Source organism: Diceros bicornis, assembly GCF_020826845.1.
Source record: "Diceros bicornis minor isolate mBicDic1 chromosome 30 unlocalized genomic scaffold, mDicBic1.mat.cur SUPER_30_unloc_3, whole genome shotgun sequence".
NCBI lineage: Eukaryota > Metazoa > Chordata > Mammalia > Perissodactyla > Rhinocerotidae > Diceros > Diceros bicornis.
Window position 1 is genome coordinate 3,188,004 of NW_026690901.1, and position 5,153 is coordinate 3,193,156.

Below are 5,153 nucleotides of genomic sequence, written 5' to 3' on the forward strand. Positions count from 1 at the left end.
GCTAGGGCTGGAATTAAGGTAAGATTAGGAGTTATGGTAGGGTAAGGATTTGCTTTAGGGTTAGGTGTAGTGCAGGGTCACGGTTAGGGCTAGGTTTAGAGTTAAGGGTAGGGTTAGTGTTAGGGGTATGGAGATGGGTTTATAGTGGGGAATGGGGATGGCTTTTTACTGTTTGGTTAGGTTCAGGGTTAGCATTAGTGTTTGTGCTAGGGTTATGGATAGTGTTAATGTTAGGGTTAAGGTCTGGGCCATGGCTAGGGTTAAGGATAGGTCTAGATTTAGGGCTATGGCTAGACCTGGGTTTATGGTTAGGACTAGGACTATGGTTAATTTCATGTGTAGGGCTGGGTTAGTGTTAGGTGTAGGTCAATGGTTAATGTTAACCTTACAGATGGGGTTAGTGCTAGGGTTAGGGTTACGTCTAGGGTTATGGTTACTGTGAGTGATAGTGCTAGGGTTAGGGTTAGGTTTAGGGTAGAGGTTGGGTTGGGGTTAGGTTAGGGTGAGAGTTAGGGTTCAGGGTGGCGATGGAGTGTTAGTGCAATGGTTAGGGTAGGACTATGGTTAGTGCTAGGTTTAGTGTTAGGTTTAGGGCTAGGGTTAGTGCTAGGTCAGGTTTAGGTCTAGGGCTGTTGTTGATTTTATGTTTAGGGCTATGGCTAGGATTAATGTTGGCGTACAAATGGGTTAGGATTAACGTTAGGGGTAGCGTTATGTGTAGAGCTGGGTTAGAGTTCGCGTTAGGTTTAGGGGTAAGGGTAGGGGTGGGGGGGTTAGGGATCGGTTTGGATTAGGGTTAGGTTTAGAGTTAATAGTAGGTGTAGGTGCAGGACTTGGATTAGTGTTAGGGTAAGGTTTAGGGTTAAGGTTAGTTTTGGTACAGAGTTAATGTTAGTTTTATGGTTAACGTTAGGGTTATGTTTGGGGTTAAGCTTGCGTTAGGGTTAGGTTTAAGCTTAGGGTTGCGGTAGGGTTTGGATTAGGATTAGGGGAGGTGTAGGTGTAGGGATAGAGTTAGGCTTAGAGTTAGGGTTTGTGTTAGTGCTAGGACTGGGGTTAAGGTTAGTGTTAGGCTTGCCTTAAGGTTAGGTTTAGCAGAGCGGTACATGTAGGGATAGTGTTAGGGTTAATGTTAGCGTTAGGGTTAGGGGTAAGTTTAGGGCTAGGGCTAGGTTTAGGATTAGGGCTGGGGCGAAGGTTAGGATTATGGTTAGTGTTAGAAATAGTGTTATTATTAGGGATGGAGTAGGGGTTAAGTTTGGGTTAGGGTTAGGTTTAGTTTTATGGTTAGTGGTAGGGTTGGGGTTAGGGTTGCATTCGAGTTTGGCCTATGGTTATGGAGGGGCTAGGGTTTCGATTAGGGTTATTGGTTAGGGGAGGAGTAGATGTAGGGATAGGTTTAGGGTTAGTGTTCGGGTTAAGGTCAGTGGTAGTTGTAGGGATTGGGTTAGGGTTAGTTATAAGGTTAGGGTTAGTTTTAGGTTTACTGCTAGTGTTAGAGTTGGCATTAGGGTCTAGAGCCATGGTTAGGGTTAAGGGTAGGTTTATGGTTAGGGGTAGGTCTGGGGTACAATTAGGGTTAGGGTTTGGGTTTGTCTTAGGTTTAGGGTTAGGGTTAAGGCTGGGTCTAGGGCTGGTTTTAGAGTTAGGGCTAGGGTTAGGGTTAGGGTTAGTGCTAGGTTTAGGGCAAGGGTTTGGGTTAGGGTTAATGCTAGGATTAGTGTTGGGGTTAGTTTTATGGTTGGGTTAAAGAGTTAATGTTAAGGTTCAGGGTAGTATTAGGGGTAGGTGTAGGGTTAGTGTTAGGGTTAGCGTTAGAGTTAGGGTTAGGGTTAGACTTAGAGGTTAGTTAAGATTTAGGGTTATGGTTACATTTAGGCATAGGGTTAGGGTTAGGTGTAGGGGTAAGTTTAGGGTTATGATTATGCTTAAGATTAGTGTTAGTGTTGTCACTAGGGATTGGGTTATGGTTAGGGTTAGGGTTATGGTTATGTTTGGGTTTAGGGTTGGGTTAGTGTTAGGGTTCGTGTTACCTTAAGTCTTAGGGTCTGTGTAAAGAGTGTTTTAAGGATAGGGGTAGGGTTACAGTTAAGGTTAGGGTTAGTGATACAGTTAGCTGTGGGAATTGCATTAAGATTAACATTAGGGCCAGGGCTAGAGTTAGGTCTAGGGTTAAGTTTATGGCTAGGGCTTGGACTAGGGCTTAGACTTGGGTTAGGTTCAGTTTTACTGTTAGGTTTAGTGTCAGATTTAGGACTAGGCATAGGGCTGCGTTAGTGTTAGTGTTCGGGGTTGGGCTAAGTTTTAGGCCCAGTTTTAGTGTTAGGGTTACAGTTAAGGTTAGGTCTAGGGCTGGGGCTCGTTTTAGGATTATGGATAACATTAGGGTTAGTGTTAAGGCAAGGGATAGTGTTGGAGGTCAGGTGAGGACAAGGATTAGGGTTAGGGTTGGGGCTGGGTTTAGGGCTAGGGTTAGTTCAAGACTTGGGTCAAGGTTAGAGTTAGCGTTATGGTTAGAAGTAGACTTAGGTTTAGGGTAAGGGTTATGGTTAGGGTTAGGGTTAGTGCTAGGGTTAGGTTTATGGCTATCGCAAGGGTTAGGGCTATGTTTAGTGTTAGTTTTAGGTTTATGGCTATGGTTAGGTTTAGAGCTAGGCATTTGTTTAGGGTTAGTCACAGCGGTAGGGTTAGGTTTAGGGTTACGTAAAAGGTACAGTTAAAGTTAGCATAAGTTTTAAGATTAGAGGTAGGCGTAAGGATGGGGTGGGGTTGGATTAGGGTTATGGTTATGGTTAGGTTTTGGGTTAGGGTTAGTGTTCGTGTAATGGTTAAGTTTAAGGCTAGGGACTGGGCTAGATTTAGAGTTATGACAAGTGTTATGGTTAGTGTTAGAACTAGGGCTAGGGTTAGGCTTAGAACTTAGGCTAAGATTAGTGTTAAAGTTAGCATTAGGGTTGGGTTATGCTTGGTGTTACGGATATTGTTAGGGGTAAGGGTAGGTGTTTGGCTAAGTTTAGGTTTGGGGGAGGGGTTTGTGTAGGGGTAGTGTTAGAGTTAGGGTTGCATTAAGGTTAAGGTTAAAGATAAAGTTAAGCCTAGAGCTAGGGTGAGAATTAAGGTTCAGGTTAGGGGTAGGGTTAAAATTAGAGTTAGGTTTGGTTAGGGTTAGGGGTAGGGTTAGGGTTAGTGTTGGGTTAAGTTTAGGGGTGGGGTAGTAGTAGGGGTAGGTGTTGGGTTAGTGTTTGGCTTAGGGTTAGGGTCAGGGTTAGGGTTAGGGTTATGGTGAGAGTTAAGGGTAGGTTTAGTGTTAGAGTTAGCATTAGGGCTAGAGTTCAGGTTAGTGCAAGGGTTAGGGTTAAGGCTGATAATAGACCTAGATTTATGGATAAGTTTAGGACTAGGGTTAGGGTGGGTTAGTATAAGGGTTTGTGTTAGGGTAGTTTTAGATCTACGGTTAAAGTTAGTGCTGCGTTAGAGTTATAGTTAAGCTTAGTGTTTGGTTTAGGGCTAGGGTTAGGGTTAAGGCTAGTCTTATGTCTAGGCTTAGTGTTAGGGTTAGGACTAGGGCTATTGTTGGGTTTAGGGCTATGGTTAAGGTTAGCCTTAGTGTTAGTACTAAGTTTAGAGATAGTGCTATTGTTAGAGTTAGCGTTAGGGCCAGGGCTATGGAAAGGGCTAAGGTTATCATTAGGGCTAAACCTAGGTCTATAGTTATGGTTAGGTTTAGAATTTGGCCTAGAGCTAGAGTTAGGGTTAGTGATATGGTCATGTCTGGGGCTAAGTTTAGGGTCAGGTCTGGGGCTTGGATTTGTGTTAGGGTTAGGGCTTGTGTGGAGTGCTATGGTTAGGTGTAGGGTTAAGTCTAGCGCTAGGGTTAGGGTTATGGTTAGTGCTAGCTTTAGAGTTAGTGTTATGTGTAGTGCTAGCATTTTGGTTAAGCCTAGTGTTAGACTTAGCAATTGGGTTAGGCTTAGGGCTGATATTAGGGTTAGGGTTAGGTTTAAGAGTAGGTTTAGTGTTCAGGTTACCATTATGTTTAGTGTTTAGGTTTGGCTTAGGGTTAGCAATAGGTTTAGGGTTAGGGCAAGAGTTTGTGTTAGGAGTCTGTCCAGGATTAGGGTTAGAGTTATGGTTGGGTTAGACTAAGTGTTAGTGTTAGGGTTAAGTTTAGGGCTATGACTAGTGTCTGAGGTAGTGGTAAGTGTTGGCTTAGGGCTAGGGTTAGGGTTTGGGCTAGGGTAGGGCTAGGGTTTGTGTTAGGTTTAGGGTTAAGGTTAGGGATAGGGCTTGGGCTAGAGCCAAGTTTACGGTTAGGGCTAGCATTAGGTCTAGGTTAAGCGTTATTTTAAGGTTATGGGTAACATTAGAGTAGGATTAGGGTTAGGGTTATGGGTAGGGGTAGGCTAAGTGTTTGGGTTAAGAGTAGGGGCAGGGATAAGGTCACAGTCAGGGTTAGGTTTAGGGTTAAAATTGGGGTAATGTTAGGGGTGAGTGATGTCTAGTCTTAGTGTTATGGTTATTAGTGTTTTTGCTAGCATTAGGGTTCTGCATATGATTAGTGTTAGGGGTAAGGTTAGGCTTAGGCTTCGGATTGGATTAGGGTTAGGGTTAGGGTTTGGGTAGGGTTAGAGTTAGTTTATGGAGAGAAGGAGGTGTAGGGTTGGGGTTAAGGTTGCATTCGGTTTAGGGTTAGGCTTAGGGTTCGGATTAGGGTTTGTGTACTGGTTTGGTTTAGAATTCCAAACAGCAATCTGTGCCAAATGTTTTTTAGGTATTATGTGATCCTTACTAGCTGGAAGGAAGGGAGATGAGGTTTGAATTTATTTCCAGGAATGAGTGCTAGACATGATTTGGCTCAGCTCTACTCTGGATTCCCTGTCCTATACAAACCTGTTCCCAGGTTTAAGGATAGGGTTAGGGTTAGGTTTTGGTTACGGTTAGAGTTAGTTTTATAGAGAGAAGGAGGGGTAGGGTTGGGGTTAGGGTTGCGTTAGGCTTGGATTTAAGATTAGGGATAAGGATAAGGTTTGGGTTAGAGTTACGGTGAGGGTTAGGGTTAGGGTTGTATTAATGTTAGGGTTATTGTTAGGATTAAATTTAAGTTTAGTGTTAGCCTTAGTGTTTAGAATTAGTGTACTAGAGTTAGCATAGTG